This window comes from Macaca mulatta, chromosome 11 (assembly GCF_049350105.2).
Source record: "Macaca mulatta isolate MMU2019108-1 chromosome 11, T2T-MMU8v2.0, whole genome shotgun sequence".
NCBI lineage: Eukaryota > Metazoa > Chordata > Mammalia > Primates > Cercopithecidae > Macaca > Macaca mulatta.
The window spans coordinates 5,735,937-5,761,799 of record NC_133416.1 but is presented as its reverse complement, the minus strand read 5'-3'; the positions used below and the strand labels follow the sequence as shown (position 1 = coordinate 5,761,799).

The 25,863-nt window shown below is 46.3% G+C and overlaps 1 protein-coding gene across 3 annotated transcripts in view; it reads right to left on the bottom strand.

The window, feature by feature from the left end:
• Positions 1 to 5,461: 5,461 nt before the first annotated feature.
• Positions 5,462 to 25,863, bottom strand: part of KCNA6 (potassium voltage-gated channel subfamily A member 6) — a 41,025-nt gene continuing 20,623 nt past the window's right edge. For all 3 annotated transcript variants that reach the window (XM_028829177.2, XM_015150880.3, XM_001101937.5), the window contains one exon: positions 5,462 to 5,821. The gene's annotated coding sequence lies outside the window, so the exon portion shown is untranslated. The remainder of the gene's footprint in view (positions 5,822 to 25,863) is intronic.

Genomic DNA, 25,863 nt, shown 5'->3' with positions numbered 1-25,863 from the left:
ATGGTCTCGATCTCCTGACCTCGTGATCCGCCCATCTCGGCCTCCCAAAGTGCTGGGATTACAGGCTTGAGCCACCGCGCCCAGCCTTAACAGGTATTTTTTTAAAAACTGCTTGCTTATGTGGGAGATGGGGGCCACTCTTAACACGCTTCAAACTGCGGAAAGAAGCAAGTTGGTGACAAATGACCCATAACACAGCAGGAAAAACTGAACATACCACTGTCCATTGCAGGAGGAAACTTGGAGATCACCTAAATCAGCTTCCCGCTTGGCAGAGGGGGAAACCGAGGCCCTGAGTGGAAGACTGACACCAGAGGCAAAAGGGTTGCCTACAAGGTCACCTTTCCATGTCTCCCCTCCTCTTTCCGGGTCCAGTGATCAGTAGGCGTTCAAAATAATTCAGCCTGATTCTTAGCCTGGTCAGATTCCAGAAAATCTGTAAGCAAGTGGTATGTAATTTGACCTGGAAAATCATTTTTCCAAAAGACACCTGATCTCCTTGCTGTGTTATATCCTGGTCCCTACAGGTAATTTCCCTCCACAGAGCAAACTGAGCCAAAGTTCCCAGGGCGTCCAGCCTCTGCGTGGAGTTCCCAGGAACATTTCCTGCTGCTTCCTGCTGCTTCCTCTACGACCTCTTCCTGGAAGTTGCAGCCACCCATATGCAAGGACTCCCTAAGATGCCCACTTGCTTTCACAGGCCAGGAGATCGGGAGCCTTTGAGGCCTCGGCTCCCCTACATCCACTTGGAATCCCCGAGCAGTCACTTCTGCACCCAATACCTCCAAGAGAGTGGGGCAGAAGGGCAGCTGATTGCCCCGTAACTAGTCATCCAGCCACATCTGGACGGCTGGCCGCACCTCTGCCAAAGGGGAAGAGACTCCGGCAGCCCCCGAGGAAGGCAGTGCTGACTCCCAGCCCCGAGTCGATTCACACCGCAGGCTGTGTCGGTCCTTCCCTGAGAGCTCTTCCAACAAGCACGGCTTACTAAGGGCGGCATGGAGCGTCTAGGGAGAAATATTAAATACAAGTGGTGATGTCTCCCTCTAATGGACAGTCATCAGAATGTGAATGTGTCTCGGAATCTTCAAGAAAAGCAGGAAGGGCTCGGCTGGAAGCTACAGGGCAGATGTGTGCGGCTCAAAGATTCTCATGCATGGACCTCAGGTCACACACACAGCTTCTAGAGGAAGTTGTTTGTCTGCTTGCTTGCTTGCTTGCTTCCTTGTTTGTTTGTTTCATCATGTCCAGCACGTGGAGGTCTTGGCCATAAGGACAATCGCTCTCCATGTCTGACTGCAGCCTCACCAGCAGCCACAGGCAGGCTTGAAGCCAGAGCTCCTGGAGTGCTGCTCCCCTACCTTGGAAGCCACTTTCAGCCCCGCCTCGCCGTGAACCAACCACTCTCCCTTCCCTGAAGCTTGCCTTCCTCCATTTGCTAGGGGGTGTGGTGTGCAGGTCCACCAGCTGACCTCCTGTCTCTAAAACGTTCTGACACACGAGGACTCCACAGAGATGACTGAATGAGTTCATGGCTCCTTGTTCATCTAAGAGGCAGCCAGCAGGGCTGTTCATGGCCTTCTACACTGGGAGGGAGCCCGGCAGCCACACACACTTTCATGAACGTCACCGCACTTCGCTGTCGCGATGACCATGGGATTCACCTTATCCTCATCTCTCCCACTTCGCCCCAGCCACCGGGTAGGCTTTGTGTTCTGAGATTGAGCTAAGAGAGACAGGTCCTTCTCTGCAGCCCACAAAGCCAAACAGTTCAGGCCCAGGGTTCAATCAGGGCTGCTGGCTTGGCCTAGGAGCACCATGAAAATGAGGCTGAGGGATTCCAGGCTTCCTCAGCGGAGAGAGAAAGTCTACGTGACTTGTCCCATAATAGTGATGATAATAATGATGATGGTTAACACTTATGCAACTCATTTAATCATCACAGCAACCCTATGTCACAGGTCATCCCAAAACCTGCCACTCTTGCCTGGACCCAGAATCACTGTAAAAAGAGCCAGAGTCACCTGGCATTTATAACTTCCTGCCACAGAGTATGAATGCTTAATAGGTGTGGAATTTACATGGATCTCCCTAGACAAGAGGAAAGGGCTTCCATTTTCCAGCATGGACTTAGAAATCGGTTCACCCTTGGTTAATCTCGTAACAGTTACTAATCTCAGAATTACTAAGTGGGAAGAGACACTGGAGATTATCTGGTCCATTTCCCCATTTCCCAGGTGAGCTAACTAGGAAATGAAGATGTGCAGTGCTGATGTGAATCCCACAGTGAGATAGTGGCAGGGCTGTGGCTAGCTCCCAAGTCTCTACGCTTCAGCCCAAAGCTTTTCCACTCTCCCAGGCTGTGGCCGCCATGTACTCGAGGGAATGAACAGCCCCTGAGGTGTCCCCTTCAATGACCCAGGAAGCCCCATAGTCATCAGCCAGCCCAACTGAGCTCTGGAAGCAGAATCTTTCGAATATCAGCCTACAGCACCCAAGAGCATCCTGGCAAATTGGTTCTCTGTTACCTCACCCTGAAAATAAAGACAAGAGTCACCCCCGGAGCGACGCATTCCAAAGACAAGCAGACAGCAGACAGCAGGGACAGTGGAGGGCAGCCTGGGCCATCAGCCCTCCTGCTCGCATCATGGTGGGTGGCCATCCTCCATCATCTGTCCACTCTGGAAGAGACCACCCTGGCCCCTGCTCAGGAGCTGTGATGGACGTGTTCTCGGCCTCCCACTGGTTTTTCTTCTTTTCTCCAGAATGGTTTCAGGGCCTTCTGCTCAGGCACTCCACACACCCAGCTTTCCCTTCCCCACCACCCCTATCCCAGCGTTTCTGGTCTCTTGCTTCCCATTTTGGAGTAGCTTCCAGCACATGTCACTTGCCAGCTGGAGTCAGTGCCAGTTATATCCCCAGCATCCCTAGGAGTGACTAGGTGGAAGGACCACCTTCCAGATAGTCTGTCTCTACTGCTCTGTCGCCACAGACTTGGTGGCATTTCCCTGGCCCGAGGGCACTTTAGGGTTCTCTAGTTACTTTCTTGTGGGTGCTCTGTCACGTGGTCAGCCAAGAAGCAGACCTGGCCTGCTCTAGTGTGAGTGTGGAGAGTGGGAATGTGAAGAAGGTAGTGAATAAAATTGGGGGTGGGTGTGTGAAGGGCAGGAAGGGTGAGAGACTAAGAATGAATCACAGATGCTCAGATGCCTCCCACCGCGACATGGGGTCAGGAAGACAAGCAGAGAGGGCAATGACAGTGCCCCCTCCCACTGGCTTCCTCGAGAGAAAGGTGGAGGCTGGGACGTGGAGTCAGGCCCCGCTAGACCTGCTCTGAAACGTGGAGGAGCGTCGGCCGGCATCAGAGCCTGCTTCACCGGCTAGGGTGGCCCCGCACACCAGCCTCTGGGAGCTGCTGGGAGGGGTGGCAACCAGCCTCAAGCAGCAGCCAGGGAGGGGGGTCCAGCCTCCAGGGCCCAGTTGCTGGTTCAGCTGCCTTTCCCTTCTTCCACCCACCACTCAAGTTCACCACCTTGGAGTCCTCCTGACCTTCACTTTCTCTCACACTCACTCCACATTCAGTTCCTTCTGTTGGCACACTCTGCAAAATGATCCAGATCTGTCCGCGTCTCACCACCTCCACTGCAACAACCTGGTTCAAACCATCCTCAACTCTCTGCTGGATTATCCAAACGGCCTCCTCACTGGTAACTCTGTTACAATTTACCTCCATATCCCGTCTCTGCTCAAAACCCTGGAAGAATGGCTTCCCCTGCAACTCAGAGTACAAGCGAAGTGCTGCAAGGCCCTGGCTGATGGGCCCCATTCTCCACCACTCAGCTGTCCCCGGTCCCACCTCCTGCTCTCCTGCTGGCTCACTGCCCGCCGCATGCCACAGTGCCCTCCTTGCTGTTCCTGGAACACGCCAGCCACACATCCACCTCAGGGCCTTTGCACTTAATCCTCCTCCAAGAACATTTCTAACCCTCCCGGGCACCGCACATCTACCTGGCTCCCTCTGGCCTCATTCTGCTCTTTATGCAAACGTTACCTTGTAAGTCATACTTCCGTGTCTCCCCTGCTTTAAGCTGCTGTCCACCCACAACCCCGACACACACACAGACACACACGCACACTCCTGCTATATTCTCTGTATTCTCTAGCCCCCTTGCTTGATTTTCCTCTGTTGCCTATACTCACCTAGCATACAACGTATTTTAGTTATTTATTGTATTGTGCACCTTTCTCCCCAACCAGAACTCAGCCTTCGTAGGGGCATGGGCTCTTGTTGCTTTTATTCATTTCATTCACCTAGAAAAGTGCTCAGTACATAGTAGGTACTCAATAAACGCCTGCTAAATGATGAACAAATCAATGTTAGACACAGTTTGGGAAACAGACCCTCACAGGAGGTGTCAGAATTGTTGGGTTTATTTAGTAGGAAATTGGGTAGAGTTCATCTAATAAAGTTATTGGATTTATTTAGAGAAGCCTGGCAGAGAAAAGGGGTGTGTATATGTGTGTGTGTGTGTGCACGTGTGTGTGTTTTCAGGGATGTTTGACAACCACCTCCACTTGTAGTGAACAATGTGTGGGTCCCTGATTATTTGTATGTAAGTGTTTTAACTGTATGTATTAACCAGATTCCTTCATTTATTTCCTCACTCATTCATTCACCACACATTGTATGAGGCACAATTCTGTATCAGGTTCTCTGCTAGACACATGGGTAAGGCCACGGTCTCTGCTGTCCAGACTTCTGCAGCATGGTCAGGAGGCCCCAGCACTCAGGACAATCTGGGAGCGTGTGGGCATTAAAGCAACTTGGAGCCCCAGCAACAACTCGTTAGGAAAGAAGATTCCACGCAAGAAAATCATCCTGATCCTTCATTTCGTCAGGAAGAGGAAAAGACATCTGAATGAGTGCCTAGCAGTGGGAATGTCCCCCACCAGAGATCCTGGAAGAGTACAGGACTTGTTTGATTGCTGAGAAGTAACGTGACCTCCTTCCACTGAGGACAGGCCAAGGGAGAACAGCTGTCAGCTACAAGAACAACTTGGGTGACTAGGAAGAACACCCTTCTGTGTCTGGGAGACCCCGCACACAGCATCATCTGGCCTCCGGGAAGTCCACATAAAAAAAATAACTCAGCCCTTTTTATTTGCTCAGTCATGTGTATATCAGAGGCAGATAACTCTAAGATCATGGGTGTTACGCATCTTACTTTCTTGCAGAATGTTCCCTGTCTGCAGGCCGGGTCACGGCAGAGGGTGATCAAGCCCTCTGTGGTCACAGATCTGGTTATCTGTGAGTGGCCATCACATCCTCCTGTGTAGTGAGGATGCCCAGAAAGCTGCAGGTGCTCTGAATTTCGGATCCCTGCCTACTCTTGTGGAGACCACGTGGCTTGTCTGCCTAACTTGGCCGTCGGTATTTTCTCACGGCATAATGTACAGCCTCTGAGATTTTGCCATATGTTTATTTGCCATTCTTCCACAGCCACCCTTGTCCTGGGTGGGTCTGCAACACAACCATGCACCTCCCGGAATCCCCTGACCACCCCATAGCTGGTCTCTTTGCCCACCAGCTTTCACCCTGTTCCTACAGCTTCACCCCGACATTCTGGGCCCCATCTCTAGGGACAGCGGGTCTGGTCTCAGCTTTTTCTGGCTTGGTTGCTGCTTGTGGGGGGCCTCCACAGGGGTGTCAGGCCAGATCACCTAGGCAGGGGGTCTCGTCTTCTGAAGAAGTTGAGGGTTCAGCTGCTGTCAGAATTCTATGCGTAGATGTCCTTGCTTGCACCACCTGCCAGCATTTTTCCTGCCAGGGAGGAACCAGAACAAAAGGAAGTGTAGTTAGCGATATAAGGGTGTGTCGCATGAGGGATGGAACTGAGAAACCTGGAAACAACAGTGTGCTTCCTCACCCCACTAGCATTTGCCTAGTGATCTCCTACCGGGTCCCCAGCCTTAGGCACTCTGGTCTGTTCAAACTGTACCTCCCACTGCCACCCAGCAAACTCCGGCAACTAATCAGTGACTGTGAGCTTGTGCAACCTGAAGCCATTTCTGCCCATGTTGTCCTTAATACTGTTGTCATTAATTCTTCACCTTTAACGGCCCCCGAGTCCCTCTAGAGTCCAGTCCAACCCGTGTGCCCGACTTCCAGGCCCCAGAGAGCACAGTCTCATCTGATCTATCCAGCTGCTCTCGCTGCTCCCTGACACCTCCCACCGTCCACATGGTCGAAGGGTCCCCTCTCCCACCCTCAGCCTGGACCAACATCAGGCATGTTCCTCTCTCTCTGAAAGAGTTCCTGCCACTGCCTGGCTCCTCCTTACCCAACCCCTACACTGCCAGAATGTTCTCGAGTCTCCTTCCCACAATGCTGAGTCCAGTCCCTCTAGGCCCGGCTGAGCCCCTACGGCCAAGAGCCCCTTTGGTTGGGAAATCCATTTAAAAAAATAACTCCACCCTTGATATTTGCCCAGTCATGTGTATATCAGAGGCAGATAACTCCCACGCAGACCAGTCCTCTGCATGACTGATCTCTCTGCTGCCTTTCCCGTCTGGCCCACACGCTATTGCAAAGCCTGTGAGATATGCTGCCCGAAGTCCTGTGTTTAACATCGGCCTCTACCGTGGCCTGGGCAAAGTTAAACTCCTCGCTTGTCATCCCTGACACAATGCATGTGTCTCTGTGACTACCAGAAAGTACTCCAAGAGCAAGCCAGAGTCGCCAAACAAACCAGCAACCATTGTCATTTCTGTTTCTGCATGTGAAACAGGAGCAACAACAACAAGGTGTTTGTGATCTGCTTTGCAAAAGGTAAATAAGGTTTCCATAAACTCCAGTTGGTATCATGATTGCGCCCATGCAATGGACTTCTGCAGAAGGAAAAGACTTAAATTTGTAATTTAAATCATTTGGGAGCAAGCCCAAAGGTCCATGGCATGGAGTAACTGGCAATCTTACTCAAGCACAAATTTAACTGTAAAGCCTGGTGTTCAGGACAGCAGTTTGCCCTGGTGACTGTCACTGACTCTCTGGCGTCAGACTCACTAGGACATTGTTCAGGGGCTTCCCACTGGCTTCGTGAGGGTGCAATAGCTCTTGCAAAGTGGTGAGAAAGAAAAAGAGCAAAAATCTCTGTGTGCGATTCCAGTGGCCATTAGGTGAAAGGTACCTTAGCAAAGGGTCACAGTTTTCTTCGGTTGTTTCAAAGGGAAATGAACGGAAAACTCATTACTCTTCGCACGCACATGTGATGGAGGGAAAGCCTGTACAAGCACTTCTGCATTCATAAATGTGGAGCTGTGTCAGGTGCCTGAACACAGGTTCTAAATGCTAAGGGTCATTAGACTCAATTCTGCTATGAATGTAAATTAAACATCAGAAGCGTTCTCCCTGGACTGTTCTATGGCTCCACCTACTGTATGTTCTTAGGGAATGCACCGTAATTTTTATATGAGCCCAAAGAAAACATCGCTGGGGAAGTCCATCTGCTCTAGAGTTTAAAATGACTGATTAAAAAGTTGGAATCAGCCGGACCAACATGGAGAAACCCCGTCTCTACTAAAAATACAAAATTAGCCAGGCGTGGTGGCGCATGCCTGTAATCCCAGCCACTCGGGAGGCTGAGGCAGGAGAATCGCTTGAACCGGGAAGGCGGAGGTCACGGTGAGCCGAGATCACATCACTGCACTCCAGCCTGGGCAACAAGAGCGAAACTCCGTCTCAAAAAAAAATAAATAAATAAAAAAGTTGGATTTTTTTTTTGCTCCCTCCTGAAACCCTACAAAAATAACAGCAGAGGAAATTTTTACAGAGAAGAGAGGAGGTAAATTATGTAGACAAAGAAATCAGAATAGTGGATGAAAATATTAAAAACCAATTTGCAGATGATGGAAAGCCCCTGGAGAAATAGCATTTTACTTGGGAGGGGGAAAGATTTAAAGCCTGAGTCCCTGCTGATGCCAATGAGATACAACCTGATTTACCCCCAGGAACCTATAAAGGCTCAGGAGTTGAGGGTGTCAGGTGCCACAGAAGCAGGGTTGAGGGGCAGAGCTAAAAACTGGTTGCAGTTAGACACACATTTTCAGGTCTCCTTTGCAATCTCACAAAACCAAGCAGCTACTAATCCTACCACCTTGTCAAAAGATGTAAAATTTATTCTGGAGAAACTATACCAGAAGGGCCTAGACTCAAGGAAAGCTGGCACCATATAAGGCTCTGGAGGAACCGTACTGAAGGCAAGGAGTTAAGTGTGAGGGGAAATCCCACATGTTGAATGGTGAGACACTTGGCCACTTCCCCTGCTCTGCTCCCAGGGTAATATCAAACGGGCAAGTTGGAGAGTATTTTCATGGAAAAACTGAAGGATTCCAAGAAAAAAAAAAGGCCTGTAGATACTGGAGGCCCCCAGTGAGATGGCCTGATCCCAGCTTCATCACTCTGCAATAAGCTCACCACTCCACAAGCTCCAAAGACACAGAGATTCCAGTAAGCTTCTTAGTACTTCACTCGTGAAAATGAACAGAGATCCTCAAATTACAAACATCTAAGGAAAGCCTCTGAAAGGTCAAAACCAAAGACAGAAACTCAGAGAAAACAGAAAATTCCAGAAGCAAGAGAAAACTTCAGATATATTAAAAATCCTCAGATAAATAAGATGAACTAGTTTATCCATGAAACAAGAAGAAGCCGCTATTATAAAAAGGAACCACCCAAGGAGAAGAAAATAATTCTTTGGAAATTAAAAATATGACAGCCAAAATCAAAACTTCAATAGAAGAGCTAGAAAACAAAGTTGAGGAACTCTCCCAGAAAGTAGAATGGAAAAGAATAGAGAAGAAATAAGGAAATTTGAGAACCAGCCCAGGGGATCCAAAGTCTTATAACAGAGTTATAGGAAAAGAGAACAGGCAAAAACAATGAAAGAACATTATTAAAGAAATAGTTTTTTAAATGTTCAAGAATTGAAAACATGCATTTCCAGACCCAGAGTGCCCACTAAACACCCAAGAAAATGGATAAAGATAGACCTACATCAAGGTATAGCATCATGAAATTTGGAAATTAGGGTATCAGATTTTACCAAAAACATCATTAGAAACTAGAAGACAATGGAGGTGGTTTTCAACCTCAAATGCCATCCTCATCAAAGCAACTACTTGCAGCAGAGAGGCGAAGGGAAATATTTGGACAATAGTAAAGGGGTGTTCCAGGACAATGGTGAAGCAACAGGCCTCGGCCATCCTGAAGCAGGGGGACAGAGTGGCCCTGGAAGTCAAGATGAAGGTGAGGGAGAGCCTGGTGCATTTACATGTAGGAGGAGATTTACGTTTCTGGTGGGAAGTTTCCTGAACCCCACTCTCCATTTGGGTATCGGTGATAGGTATATAGAAAACTAAACAAGGAAAAAGAAGATATTCAGTAACTCCAGAAGAAAGCAAAAAGCAGCACAAGAAAGGAAACGGAACGACAACACTGCACATTATGTGGCTCGAGGAGGAATACTATCGACACCGTCATAATAAAGTAGGATGAACTCTGAACTAATAAATATGTTATTTATATTACAGTGGGTTGAGATGGGTGTGTGTCTATATTGTGGAGAGTAACGGTGGGTGGTGTAAGAAAGGTAAATCCTTATCTTCCACACTTGGAAGTCAATTTTCCTAAGACTTAAAAAATAAAAATTAAAAAGCAATATAAGTGTGTTACAGGTCTAGCATCCCTAATCCCAAACTCCAAAATCCAAAATCCAAAATGCTCCAAAATCTGAAACTTGTTGAGTGCCAACATGAAGTAGTGACACCTTTGCTTTCTGGTAGTTCAATGTACACAAACTTTGTTTCACGCACAAAGTTATTGAAAAATTACTTTCAGGCTATGTGTACAAAGTGTATATGAAACACAAATGAATTTTGGTTTACATTTGGGTACCATCCCCAAGATACCTCATTATGTATATGCAAATATTCAAAAAAAAAAAACTCTAAAATTGGAAACATGTCTGGTCCAGGTATGTGAGATAAAGGAGAAATCCAGTGACAAATGTAGAAGAAACAGCTAAAGAGTTCCAAGAAATTGTTTCTGAAGGATGCAAGGTAGGGATAAGGAAGGGTAGGGCAGGGGATTGTTACTGTTGTTATAAGCCTTATTGAAATGGTTTACCTTTTTCCCCTTAGGCTAATATTTTAATTTAAAAGAAAAGAAATGGCACATGAAAATGGCCCCAAATCGAGTCTCTAGACTGAAGAACCTGAGTTCTGAGGTTACCAGATTTAGCAAAAACAAACAAAAAGGACACTAGTGACATTTAAATTTTATATAGTAAGTAATCTTTTAGTACAAGTATGTCCCAAACATTGTAAAAATTACTCCTAGTTTATCTAAAATTCAAATTTAACAGGCATCCTCTGTTTTTTCTAGGAACCCTATGCCTAATATCCAGCACATTCACAACAATGCACTTAATCATGATTGCGGAGCATCCACAAAGAGCAAATCTTAACAACCTGCAGAGGGAGAGAAGTTCATGTACAAAGAAATCGGAGAAGCCTTGACTCCTTGCAGCAAGGGTGGAGGTTAGGAAGCAGCAGAGCAATGCTTTCAAAATTCTAGGAAACCATGATACCCATTCCGGAATTTAACATCCCTCCAGTAATTCATAAAGTTTGAGAACTGGATAAAGGCATTTTGAGGCATGAAAGCTCAAAACTGTATTTTCCATTTACCCTTTCTTACCCTACTGAAGGGTTTGTCCAATCCAGAGAAGAAATAAACCAAGAAAGAAGAAACATATAGTCCAGAAAAACGAAGACCCAGGGTAGAAGGGAAGGAAAAGAATTCCCAGGACACCAGCTGTCCAGGGCAGAGAGAAAGCAGGCAAGACAGTGGGGGAGGGAAGGCTCCGAAAGGAAGGCTCCAGGGGGAAGGAACCGAATGGTCCACAGCCTGATGCATCTGATCCCACGGGAAACCATGTTCAGAGGGCTTTTTCCAACTCCGTTGGCAAATCTGGAAAGAATTATAAACAGGAACACTGAAAATTAAGCAGGTGAAGAAAATGAGGTAATTATTAACAAAATGTTTACAAGACATTAAATTAACATTATAAACTGAACAATGAGATCACTTGGACTCGAGAAGTGGGGGAAGGGATTGCTTTGGGAGTTATACCTGATGTAAATGACGAGTTGATGGGTGCAGCATACCAACATGGCACAAGTATACATATGTAACAAACCTGCACATTATGCACATGTACCCTAGAACTTAAAGTATAATAATAATAAAAAAAATAAAAAATAAATAAAAGAAAAATAAAAGAAAATAAATTAACATTATAATATACTGCTTTGCAATGCAGAAAATAGTCTTTCATAGTGATAGTGACAGACACACTGAACACTGATTTAACCAAAAAATTATGGGGGAGGCAGAGAAAGTGGTAGAGGACATATGGCTTCATGTACAAAGGCAAGAGGTAATGCCCATCACGCAGAGTCACAGTCCTTACGGCAGCCCAAAGGCCCTATGCAATCTGGGTCACCCTGGCTTACCCCACCCAAATTACTCTCCTCCTCATTCACCTTCCTCCAGCAGTAAAGGCCCCTTTGCTGTTCTGTTCCTCAGTTACCCCATGTCCTCCCACCTCAGGGCCTTTGCACTAGCTGTTCCCCTTGCTTAACCTGCCCCTTCCCCCATTATCCACAGGGTCCAGTCCTCCCATCCTGAAGATGCTCAGATGCCATCTTCTCAGTAAGCCTACCCCTTCTCCCACTCTGTTATTTAACACTATACTTCTTCCCTGACATTCCCTACATTACCTCTGCTGTGGTTTACTTTTCTCCATATTATTTATAATCATCTCTACAAAGGGCACCACGTCATTATAACGAGATGGTTATAGTAATATTTTATTTAAACATTTGTTTATTCTCCCTACTGGAATGAAAGCACCATGAGGACAGGGAATTCTGTTTGCTACATGTATCCATAATTTGTTTGCTGATGCATCCATGGTTAGAACAGAGTGACTGGCACATAGTAGGTGCTTTAGAAATATTTGTTAAATGAAAAAGTAAATCAAGAAAGAGTAACATCTACATTTACTGAGAAAAAATAAAGGTCAATCCCAGAAAACAAACTTAAAATAATTGAAAGTGGTCCTGCTATGGACTGGCTTCATGGTGAGGGAGAGAGACACACGGGCAAGCTGGTTTTCCCTGAAAGCCTTATACTATTGATATGGTTTTGATCTGTGTCTCCACCCAAACTTTATGTCAAATGTAATCTCCAATATTAGAGGTGGGTCCTGGTGGGAGGTGATTGGGTAATGGGGATGGATTTCTCATGAATGGTTTAGCACCATGCCCTTAGTGCTGTCCTTGAGATAGTGAGTGAGTTCTCACGATACCTTGTTGTTTAAAAGTATGCGGCACTGCCCACCTCGCCCTCTTGCTTCTGGTTTCGCCATGTGAACTGCCTGCTCCCACTTTGCCTTCTACCATGAGTAAAAGCTCCCTGAAGCCTCCCCAGAAGCAGACACCTCCATGCTTCCTGTACAATCTACAGAACTGTGAGCCAATTAAACCTCTTTTCTTATAAATTATCCACTCTCAGGTATTTCCTGATAGCAACGCAAGAACGGCCTAACATAACTATTGCTTGTCTTTTCAAACTGTGTGCATATATTACTTTAACAAAAAGTAAAGAATTTTTAAAACATGATTACTGTTTTGCCCTCCACCCAAATCATACTTCATTCCAATGCCAAAATGAAGTGACTATTGAATTATCTACTATTTTGTATTATTAATGCCTGGAAGTCATCCTCCTCCTCCCTTTCTGTCTATCCCACCACCTCCAATTGATTCCCAAGTACCAAAGCTTTCACCTTCCCAAAGCTCTCAAACCTATTCACCTCTTTCCATCTCCATCACTACTGCCCTAGTCCCATCTTCCACCTGGCCATGGACACAAGTTTTATCATTGGTCCACCTGCATCCATCCAGTCCCTCCAATCCATTATACTGTGGCCAGACCAATACTTTCACTCACAAATCCGATCTTATTACCCCATCGGATATGGTTAGGCTGCGTTGCCACTCAGATCTCATGCTGAATTGTAATCCTCAGTGTTGAGGCAGGACCTGGTGGGAGGTGACTGGATTATGGGGGTGAATTTCCCCCTTGCAGTTCTCATGATAGTGAGTTCCCATAAGATCTGGTTGTTTGAAAGTGTGTAGCCCTTCCCCTTTTGCTCTCTCTCTCTCTCCTGCCGCCACGTGAAGACATGGTTGCTTCTCATTCACCTTCCCACCATGACTGCAAGTTTCCTGAAACCTCTCCAGTCATGTTTCCTATATAGCCTGTGGAACTGTGAGTCAATTAAACCTCTGTTCTTCACAAACTACCCAGTCTCAGGTAGCTCTTTATAGCAGTGTGAGAACTACCAAACCATTTCACCACCCCACCACTTGAAACCCACCTAAGGCATTCATCCCGTGGCTCCAAGGCTGAAGATAAAACTCGTAACCTGTGGACCTAGCTCCAGGCTCACCATGCTCATACTTACCATGTTCCTCTCATCATGGGGCCTTTGGATACACTGTCCCCTCTCCCTGGAATGTGGTTTCTACCTCCTCTGACTATTTAACTCCTGTTAATCATTCAAATATCAGCTAAAATGTCATTGAGTTAAATGTCCCTAATTTGGACTTTCATAGCAGTTTTGTGGGTATCAGTTCCCAGTAACATGTGCACAGTTGCAATTTTACATTTGGGCTTAATGGATTAACATCTCTTTCCACTCCTCCTCCTCATCAGCACACATACACATCCACACACACACACACATACACACACACACTTAAGCTCCATAAAAGGAAGAAATCTTTTGTTTCATTTATCACTATATCCCCAGTGCCTAGAAGACAGGAGGACCTCAATACATACATGCTGAAAAATTTGTATGATACACTATGCTTTCCTGTGGCAACAACCAGTATGTATTGCTTTGGTTTAAATAACATTTATTCATCTGTCTCATCTCTACCCTAAAATTCTACAACTTGGAGATCGCATGTTTTTTCTTTGAATGCCCTGTTTCCCTCTCTCCTCTCTATATTACCAGTCCCCATTTTTAGATTAAAATTTAAATTTCTGGAAATGGAAATGTACTGACAGAAAACGTGCAAAAGGTCATGTGTTGTATGGGTTTCTATGCCGGCAAGCTAACATGGTACAAAACCCTCCTTCACACTTTGCCTTTTAGACATAATCGTTGATGGTATATTTGCAGCACTTCACACATGATCTTTAAATACGTCACCTTCGTCTGCACTTCAATACATATTCAATTGGCTGAATTCCACTGAACATCTGATAGAGCACTTTAGGCAAATCTAATGATTTTCATCTTGCCTCAAGTTTATTAAGTTTTAACACCAATGCTTTGTGCTGCAGACGTCTCTATTTTCTTCTCACTTTGATAAAATAAGGACAAAAAATTGCTAAAAATAAGATTAAATAAATCTTACTAAATATGTATTATTTATCTTATAATCTTAATAAATTGCCAATTTATTATGCATACAGCATTATTATACAGAAAAGATGGTGATACTGGCTGGCTGATGGGGCCACCATGAGAATCCTCATCTGTCACCTAATGCACACGATTCTAAATTCAGCATAAGATGGGGGCATCAGTGGACTCTAAATTTGAATGTCAGATGTTGAGCACCACTTGTTTATACCCCTTGTGCAATTAGGTACTGCCTGATAATCCAATATTAATGTCACCCTTTGATGAGTAAAATGAGTTTAAATTCATCCTTTCTTTTTCCTCCTGCTTATCAGGACTATATGATCAACCAAATATTCTTTAAAGTTCCTTCTAAGGAGTAAGACTATCAGATTGTCTTCCTTAAATAAGCTCCCCTTCAGACACAAGCTGCAATCAACACGGGCAGTCCTAAATTTTTATGTTTGCAATATAATACGATTGAGAATCTTCCTTGTGTGCACTTTAAAAACACCCAATCCTCTGCCTCCAGTTAGTCTCGGGCAATAGCTGGCTATTGAGGGACACATCCCTAAGTGGGCTCCGCTCCTCAGAGCTTGGGCTATGCCACATCAGCAGGGAATTCTGGGACCAGAATCTGAACCATCCTTCTTGCTGACCCAGTGCGTGCCACTGACCATCTCAGTCTTGTTGGAGTTAGGCTCAACAGATGTTTCCCAAGCATTCTTCCATTTCTGTGATTGATGTGGAACGTGTCATCCCTTAAAACCTCGAGCTTGGTAAAATTTTCTGCTTCCCTCAGATTTGTCACCAGAGCCCTGTGCATTCATTCCCAGGAGGTAAAGAACTGGCATGCAACAAGTTAGGGCTACCGCCGCTCTGGCTGGTGTGAGATGGTATCTCATTGTGGGTTTGACTTGCATTTCTCTAATGATGAGTGATATTGAGCTTTTTTCATATGCTTATTGACCACGTGCCTGCCTTCTTTAGAAAAGTGTCTGTTCAGGTCTCTTGCCCACTTTTTAATGGGGTTGTTACCTACAGGAAAATTATCCAGACACTCTCAAGGGTCACTTTATCTTTAAGAGGATATATATCATAATTATCAATGAAATGCAAACAAAATACCATTTTAGGCCCAAATCAACTGCTTCCTTCTACAACTAGAATATTCAGGAATGACATAAACTTATGATTTTTCCCTGTTTGCCTCTTACCATAGCCATCCATTATAACTTTTCATGATGGAAGTTTTTTCTCTTCCAAAAAAAAAGTACACACTCATTATGAATAATTCACTGACTTCAGAAAACTATAAAAAAGAAATAAAAATTGTGCATGTACCTTCTACTCAGAAAAAAACAAGCACTTTGCCTTTGGAGTCACATAAACTTGGTCTTAGGCCAGTTGCTCGGTGGCCTCCTCTGGTAAATGGAAATTATAATTGAAGCTACTCCACAATGGGAGGATTTAAGATAATGTTGATATAAGGCACAGTGTTCTGTAACTACTAGCTATGACTATTATTATTAATATACATCCAGTCTTTTTTTCTATGCGTGTGTACGTATATGTCAATGGGCATGTTTTCTGTTTCCACAAGGTGGCTTTTGTTTCCTGAATAGTTATTTAGAAAATACATTGCTTTCGGTGGCGCAAGCCTGTAATCCCAGCACTTTGGGAGGCCAAGACGGGTGGATCACGAGGTCAGGAGATCGAGACCATCCTGGCTAACACGGTGAAACCCCGTCTCTACTAAAAAATACAAAAAACTAGCCGGGCGAGGTGGTGGGCGCCTGTAGTCCCAGCTACTTGGGAGGCTGAGGCAGGAGAATGGCGTAAACCCCGGAGGCGGAGCTTGCAGTGAGCTGAGATCCGGCCACTGCACTCCAGCCTGGGCGACAGAGCGAGACTCCGTCTCAAAAAAAAAAAAAAGGAAAATACATTGCTTTGATAAATAAATACAGTTGACTTTGAACAACTTGGGAATTAGGGTTGCCGACTCCTGAGCAGTTGAAACTTTGCATATAACTTTTGACTCCCCCAAAACTTAACTGCTAATAACCTCCTGTTGACCAGAAGCCTTGCTGATGACAAAAAAAGTCATTAAACACATATTTTGTATGTTATATGTATTATGTAGTATATTCTTACAATAAAGTAAGCTAGAGAAAAGAAAATGTTAGGAAAATGATAAGGAAGAGAAAATATAGTTACTGGTTATTAAGTGGAAGTGTATCATTGTAAAGGTCTTCATCCTCATTGTCTTCACACCGAGTAGGCTGAGAAGGAGGAGGAAGAGGAAGGGTTGGTCTTGCTGTTCCAGGGGTGGCAGAAGCAGAAGAAAATCCATGCATAAGTGGGCTCATGCTGTTTAAACCCATGTTGTTTACAGGTCAACTGCATTCAATTTATTAAGATTATAAATCTTTAAACCAAGTCTTCCTTAAGCTTTTGAGTTCAACGCACAAACTTTATTATTCTATGCATAAGCAGAGTTTGCCTGCTTTTTTATGTATATTATGCCTGAACTCCTGAGAGCCTTTGAAAGCAATCAGAGCAGGAGAACATCTTTAAGGGTATGTATTATGGACCAATGTTTGTGTTTCCCCAAAACTCATATGCTGAAGCCCTACATCTCAGAATGCCCGTATTTGAAGATGGACCTCTAAGTAAGTAGTTAAGGTTACATGAGGTCATAAGGGCGGGGTCCTAGTCCCATGGGATTGGTGACCTCATTAAAAGGGGAGACACACTGGAGTTCTTTCTCACTCTATGCACAGAGGAAAGGCCATGTGCATCCTCAGTGAGAAGGCAGTCATCTGCAAGCCAGGAAGAGAGCCCTCACCAGAAACCAATTTGCTGACAGCTTGATGATGGATTTCTAGCTACCACAGCAGTTAAAAAATAAGTCTCTGTTATGGAAGCCTCCAAGTGTACGGCATTTAGTTATGCAGATAGGTTATATGCTCTGTTCAAAATCAGGCAGCAGATCAACAGCAAATAGACATAACAAAGTTTCTCATTTTTCAGAGAGACTGAGTAAACTGGACCATCGTATCCCATTTCATGTAGGCTACACTTGAAAAGCAATAAGAGATCAAGAAAAGCAGCTGTCTTCAGTCGCTGCTCTGCAAATAGTATCATCCTGTAAACTCACTGGTAGCCCCCAGTGTGTATAAGGTGCCATGCTGCCACCTCCCAGTATCCAAGGCAGGGAGCAGGGCTCCTAGACAAGCCAGGAGCCACAGATGCTGCAGGGTTTGTTTCTGAATAAACCTATTCATCAAACATCTCCACTCAACTTGATTCCCAGGCAGCTCTGAAATTTTTATGGAGGACATTCCAAGAATAAAAGAGACACTGTTCCTTACCACCCCCTCCAAGCAGTCTGAAGAAGGAGTTCTTAGGCTCCTGGAGAGGGTCAAGGGGATGCCACTGTGGCCATGGCCACAAGAGGTGGAACTTAGGGGACCCTGCAGCCGAGGCCAGTCAGATGACGATAACCACCCCATCCTTCCCCACCTTATGCCGTCTTAGTGGGTGTGCTTATTTTCTACTCTCTCAGAGTGGAACACTTGGAGAGCCGTCTCCGCAGCCTAGCGCAGCAGCACCCAAATACAAAGGTTCTCTTCAAACCGCCTCGGAGCTGCAGAGCCCACACTCAGGCCGTCTATCCATGCACTCCCAGCAGATGCTCAGTAAGTGACTGTAGCCTCTTCTGCTTGGGTTTCCATAAAAGCCTCCCATAGGTGGAGCAACGAGGAGTGCATGGAGAGCAGTCTGTACCCACACAGGTTGCACTGTCCGCAGAGGATATTAAAACGATAATACTGGCCAAAAGTTGACTGCTTTTTATTTCCGTATGTGTCTGTGAGTAGGAAAAAACGCAAACTTCTTCCTCTACTCTCACACCACAACCATTAGCACAGATTTCTGTGATAAAATCTTTGGGGATTCTTCCCCACCAACATGCAAGCAATTGCAGCAGACACCAGCTGGTGTCCTCCAATTCCATTCTGATGCTGTCTACCTGGAGACAGCATCAGATCCCATAGGTTGAGGGCTCAGCCCTACAAGACTGCCCCCCAACTTCCAGTGCCAGTCACAAGCCCCAGGTTGTTTTGCCTGTGCTTCTGAGGGACTGGTTTTATACACTGGAGTTGCCATGACCCCCTCCTTGGGTTTGCTTAATTTGCTAGAGTGGTTCACAGAACTCAGGAAACTTACTTACATTTATGGGTTTATTACAAAGGATAGTGATGAAGAGATGCACAGGGCAAGGTATGGAGAAGGGGCACAGAGCTTCTATGCCCTCTCAGGGTGTGCCACCTTCTAGGAACCTCAATGTGTTCAGCTATCCAGAAGCCCTTTGAAACCAGTCCTTTTTGGAGTTTTTATGGAGGATTCATTACATAGGCATGATTGATTTAACCACTGGCCATTGATGATTGCCTTGACCTTCAGCCCCTCACCCCTTGGTGGGGCAGGATTGAAAGTTCTAGCCCTATAATCCTGCCTTGGTCTTTTCAGTGACCAGCCACTGTCCTGAAGCTATCCAGGGGCTGCCAGCCATCAGTAAACTCATTGACATACAAGAAGACATCACTTTGGAGATCCCTATGCCAGGAAAGAAGATGAAGACCAAATATATATTCCACAATATCACAGTTAGCAATTATAAGCAATGTCAATGACAAAATATTTCTCCTGGGTGAGCCGCCCGGGCATGTCTCCCTGCAACTGGCTATATCAGACACTACTCCCACTGGGTCCCCTCCATGCTAGCCTCTCCCACTCCCATCTTGCTTCAGCCAGAGGCACCATTCCTAAATGTGACCTGAGCATGTCACTTTGATCTAAAACTCCTGCTTACTCCCATGGCCTTCAGAATGAATCCCACTTCTAAGCAGCTTCATGACTCTTCACAATCTTGAATCCGACTTATTTTTCTAGCCTTTCCTGCACCCTTTCTCTTACTGCATATAACCCAGGCTCCTGGGTCCTTGAACACAGCATCCCATTCTTGAGCCCCATGCCATTTCTCTTATTAAGAATTTTATTTTCAACAATGAAAATTCCAAGTCATCTTCCAAGGCCCTGCTGAAGTGTTAATTCCCCTGAGAAACCCCCCCTGACTCCCTCCAGTGCCAAGGAAGAATTTGTTGCTCTTCCTCACTTACCCAGACCACCCGCTACCTGCCTTCACAGTATCACTTACTTCAGAGTCCACCTGATCTACTCGCTGTGGGCAGAGTCCAATTAACAAGAGTGAGGTCTGGTATAAAGACAGTGACTTTTGGCCAGGCGTGGTGGCTCGTGCCTGTAATCCCAGCACTTTGGGAGGCCAAGGCAGGTGGATCACCCGAGGTCAGAGTTCATGACCAGCCTGGCCAACATGGTGAAAGTCTGTCTCTACTAAAAATACAAAAAAAAAAAAATAGCCAGGCATGGTGGCAGGCACTTGTAATCCCAGTTATTCAGGAGGGGTCTGAGGCAGGAGAATCACTTGAACCCAGGAGGTGGAGGTTGCAGTGAGTCAAGGTTGTGCCATTGCACTCAAGCCGGGTAACAAGAGTGAAACTCCGTCTCAAAAAAAAAAGAGAGAGTGACTTTTTATTCCATAGCTACCTTAGAGGAAGAAGTATAGGCTTCCTGCCTTAAGGGCACCACTTTGCCTTTGGAACAGAAAGAAGGTTCTTTTTAAAGGGGGCCTAGCATGAATGACATGCAGGAGAGGAAGCCAGCAGGTGGGGGTACACATATTGGCTTCGGTGCCTTATCAATCAGACAGCTGAGTTGATGTCTTTGTGGGCAGAACTAGGTTGTTAAAGGCAGCCAAAATTCTCCAGGTGGGAGAGAGTTTCATAACAGGCAACTTTGGGTTGGAGACTGACTGTTGTCCCATGAGGAAGTCTCCTGGTGGCAGAGTTCCACTCTGGAGCTTCTAAGCGCATAGTTAGATGAAATTGCCCTGTAGGGAGTGTCTGCTGAAGGGGAGGTAAAGGTTAGAACTACATTTCCAAAGGGCTAAGTAGGAAGTGGGGAGCAGGGGGAAATGGAGAAAAAAAGGAAAGAAAAAAAAATTTAGAAATATCATTCTCTTTTTCTTAGAAAAATGGGAGTACTCAGTTACACTTGCATTTATTAATTTCCTCCCTATAGACTCCAAGAATGCTAAATTCTTAATCCCAATAGTTGAACCCAATACATTGGTTAGGCTACATTTTACCAGTTAACACAACTATTGTGCCTTAAGTCAGTCCTCATACCCAGTTCACTTTTCAGTCCCTGACCCCTTGGGTCAGACCAGGCACCTTTCCTTTCTGTCCATATGATTCTCACTCCATGAAATCAGCTGGGCAAGAGGGCTTAGAACGACTTCTGGGTCTTGTTCTCTTACCTTCCTGAAAGTTGCCTCTAAAAGAGCTTGTCACAGATTTTGGCTCCAAGGTAGATGAGAGTAAGAGACCCCACTTTGGCCTGCAATTCCAGTTGTGGGTTTCAACTCAGTCTTTTACTGGAGAGCCCTGAATTGCAGGTAGCTGGGTCCTGCTTTGGATACGAATAAAGTGGTGCCTTGCTGCCTGCATTGGTCTTTACTGTCCGAACCCACTGGTGGTAAGGCATGGACAGCAGGGCAAGATCCGGGCCCTCATGTAAGCCCTAAAAGTCTGCCCTAAACTCCCAAGCCCCTACCTCTACCATTTACCATCATTGTACTACAGTCAGCTGTTGACTCGTATCTGCCATCTAGATTTGGCCTTCTTAGAAGATTAAAGTTTTGCTCACCTTTAATTCTCTAGTGCCTCATACACATAGGCTTACTATAAATGTCTATTTTAAAAAAATAAGTGAGTACAAGACACCATGTAAGTTTCTTCTTCCACACTCTACTAGTTCCCAACCCAGCTGTCACCCCCACCACTGCTGCCTTTGTGCTCTCAGAACCCCAATTTTGTTCAGGTTTCTGGAAGCCAACACTTTTGACTTCAAAGAAGTCCTTCAAAGAAGACAGACTGGCTGGACATGGTGGCTCACGCCGATAATCCCAGCACTTTGGGAGGCCAAAGTAGGAGGACTGCTTCAGCCCAGGAGTTTCAGATCAATCTGGGAAACATAGCAAGACCCTGTCTCTACAAAAAATAAAAATAAAAATTTATTAGCCAGACGTGGTGGGTGTGCCTGTAGTCCCAGCTATTCAGGAGGCTGAGGTGAGAGGATCACTTGGGCCTGAGACATCAAGGCTACAGACAGTCATGATCATGCCACTGCACTCCAGCCTGGGTGACAGAGCAAGACCCTGTCAAAAAAAATTTTTATTTAAAAAAAAAGAAGACGAAGAAGGAAAAGGCCAAGAAGAAGAAGACAAGTCCCTCCCAGCCTAGGGACGACTCTAAGTTAATCATGGTAATCCTAGCCTTTGGTCTATTCTGGTTAGGACAGCCCTGCCCTAACCACAGCCTAAGGAAAGGCTCATAAGAGACAGCTAGGGAGGTTTTCATCATCTTTAGGCTCAACCCTTCCTGCCTGCACACACTGTTGTGTGAGGACATGATGCTTGGAACTGCTGCTGCCATCTGTGAGCATGAGGCAAAAATCCAAGCAAGTCCTAAGAACAGACTTCTTCAAGCCCTAACATCATTGGCCATGGTAGACCCACTACAAAAAAAAAATGCTTCCAATGCTCCACCTGCCCTTGGCAATGTGATCTTGAAGCTCCTCCCATCAAGAGACAGAGTCTATTTCCTTATTACTGAGTCTTAGTCAACAGCATTGCAGCAGAAGTGACGGCACCAACTCCAAATCTCATCTCAAGAGGGAAACTCCAGGCTGCCCTGCTAGAGATATGGGAGCAACATAGGCCGGATACTGAGGCTCCCTGGCCAACAGTCACACAACCCCCAGCAGCACCACCTGATCAACCTAGAGATGACCACAGATGCATGAGGAAGCACAGGTGAGAACAGAAGAGCTGCCCAGCTGAGCCCAGCCAAAATTGCTGACCTGCTTGAATTGGGAGCTATAAAGTAATGGTGGTGTTTCAAACTCTTCAGTTTTGAATTGGCTAGCTACGGAGCAATAGCCAACTGATACATTACCAATCCTGAAGCTGTCCTTCCTCAAGACTCCATTTTATATGAGATAAAAAGTGTTCTTTTTTTTAATGCCACTGTTATATGCAACCTATAGTTCCCCAATATTGTGCACTGAGGAATAAAAAAGATGAAACAGGGCCCTGCCTTCAAAAAAATGGCAGCCCAACTGTACTTAGGATGTATTTTCAACTAGGTTGTTGACCCCTAGAGGTGAGGGTTTGGTGGTACATGTATCTCTAGAAAGGACTCTTACAGTTTAAAAATGTACAGCAACACAAGGTAACCTCTGCTGAGTGCAAAAGGAGGGGTCCAGTCCACATGAATACTTCATGAAGAAAGCTGGGTATGAGCTAGGTGGTCTTTGAAGGAGATTTAGGATTTAGAGTGATGAGGACAGAGGGAAGGTTGAGAGAGGCAGGACCGTCTCTGGGTCTAGAAAGATGGATATTCCGTAGGGATTTGTTCTGAAGACAGGCGAGTGACTAGGAACTGAATTCAGATGTGGTGACTTAGGGCATGAAGCACATAACAAGGACAAAACAGTGCCTCAGTGCAGGCCTGCAAATGTTCATTCTATGAGGTGAAGAATGAACAGAGGAGCCAAAGGTACAAGTCAATGTCCTCTGCAGCCACCCTCAAAAGAGTATCAAGAAGCGTATTGTCTCAGGAGTATCAGGCCACTGCCCCATAACCTCAGATGTGACCAGGCCTGAAGGATCTCCTTCTACCTGTGCGTCCCTGCACCTCTCACTTTATCTTACCCAGTGGGCACACTGCCACTGGGGTGGGCTCACAGAGCAGGCCTTTAATCAATGCTGGGTTGTAGGCTGAACAAACTTCACAAGGCTAGAAAAAAAAGTAATAGAGAGGTACTTGTTTTTTTCACGTTGCCAGAGTCTCACATTTCCCTCTCTGGCTGAGTTCTCCCAAGTCTACAAGGGATGGTCATGGGCTGACTGATGACACCCAGGCTCTGTGCAGAGCATTCCCCTCGGGGTCTGAAGAAAAGCAAGAGAAAGGCCCCTGTTCTCTGGTCCCAACCACAAACATGAGGGCACTAATAATTCCACAACTACGCCAGCTTCAGAATCAGAGCACTAGGAAGGAGGGAGCTATTACTCATTTTGACCAGGAAGCCTTGTTTTATTTAGCAATGAGTATTTGCTAAGTATATCTTCTACTCAATAGAACACCCTCACCATGTTTCTGTGAGGAGACCAGGGTGATCCCTATTTTATACTGGAGGAGCACAAGGTGTGTGAGAAATGCACCCAGGATCTCAACACTAGTGACTAGGAGAGCCGGGCTTTGAGCCCAGATCAGTCTGATACTGAGACCTGTGTTCTCTCCGTATAGAGCACATAACAACTGTCCTTTCTTCCAAGTCTGAGCTGAATGGAAGCTCTCATAAGAGATTATTTTCAGAAGCTTTGTGTCTTAGCCAACGGAGTAAGTGAATTAACACACTGGACTCCAAAATCCAGCTCTGTTACAAAGTAGTCATAGTTGCCGTGTGGCCTTGGGCCAATCAAGTCATCACTCAGGACCCCAATTCCTTTTGGCATTTACAAAAGGAGAAAGCGGAGCTGGAGGATGCATCAGACCCCGTCCAGCTCCCATGGCTGGGAGGTTTTCCACCTCTTCCATAGGGAGGCTAGCCCAGACTGAACCGGAACCTTTTCTTCCTGACTAACGGCTTTTAGGAAAGAGGCTCATGTTGGCTGGCTCTCAGGCTCAACCCTGGTCCAGACCACCGTCAGCAGGACGGGGTCAAGCAGCACCATCTTGGCTGGCTGTTTGAGGGTGATAAGGGGTTATTGTGAAGGACTCTTGGACCCCCTGATAGCTGCCTGACAATGTCCAGCCAGAACAGTAAAGATCCACCAAGCCAGCCGTTCTGGGTCACATGCAACTTCAAGAACCACCTTGTGCATCTGCACCAAGGCTTCCTTTGTTTTGAGAAAGGAGAGCTCGTCGGTCCCATATTCCTCCGCAGTTCTTCCAAATCCTCTCACCCGGTAGGAAAGCCACCTGAGGTTGTTGTATAAGAGGAGGAGGCACAGTGGGGACCAGCTTTGTTGGCAGACAGCTTACCTTTCCTGAAAGTCAGTGCTGAACCATCAAAAGTCACTGAGGACCCTGCTGACTCTCCCACACCAACTCACAAAACCAACAACCCATGGTGGGCAGGGCCCGAGAGAGGAAAGTGAACGATATCCTGCAAGAGTCTGCTAGGGGGTGGCTTCGTCTCCGTTGCAAGGCTGCTGAATAGGTAGGGAGGTAAAGGGAATGGAGAGAATCAGCATTTGGAACTCTTCCCTGGGTGCAGCGCCACTGCCTGCATTGCCTGCAAGGCAAACCCCGCCTTCTCCCGCCGCCTCCCACTCCACCCAAGCAGCCCAGGGACAGAGGCTGCAGGATTCTGACACAGGAAGTCTGCAGTCACTGGGAGCCTCTCCAAGATTCAGCCTGTGTGAAGGAAAAGGTTTGGACAAGGAGAGGAACAGTAAAGAGAAACTAAAGTCCTCGGTTTGAATCGGGAGAGATTTTGAGCCTGCAGTTGGTTGCGGGGTGGAGGATGGCGGAAGGGGCGGATGCCCTTACCTGGTTCTGTTTCTCTTTCGCTGGTCACCTTGTTAAGCTCCCTTTGGCCAGGTGTCCGGAGTGGGACTCACCACTGCAGGGGCTCCAGCCCCACACAGCCGCCTCCCAGGAAGGACTCAGGTGGGCTTTCAGGTTATCAGGGGTGGGATGCAGGGGTGAGAGAAGCTTTGGTGGTGGATGTGAGAATTTGGGATGGGGGTGTGAGGCTGTAGCTGGGGGCAGCAGTGTTTGGGATGGGACTTTCCTGGATCCTGCCATGCACCATGCGCAGTGCTTTCTGCAGGATGGCATCGAAGGGGCTGGAGCATGTCTGTGTCCTCAGACCATAGTGGAGGATGTGGACTGTCCGGGCTCCAAGCTGTCCATCCCTCAGTGCCATGACCTAACTGTTAAGTGGGATGGAGCCTGGGAGGGAAACGCAACTGCACCTTTCAGAGAGAGGCCCTCTGAGCAGGAAGAGTGGCTGCAGTAGAAAGGATGTGGCTGAGAAGGGGAAGAAAGAGCCTCACGAGCATCAGCACTAGGAGAGGCAACTGATTTCATCCTGAGAGTCTCAGGGGAGAGGAGGCTTCCCCTTCCCAAAAGAACTGGCAGGACTGGCCATAAGCCAAGTAGAG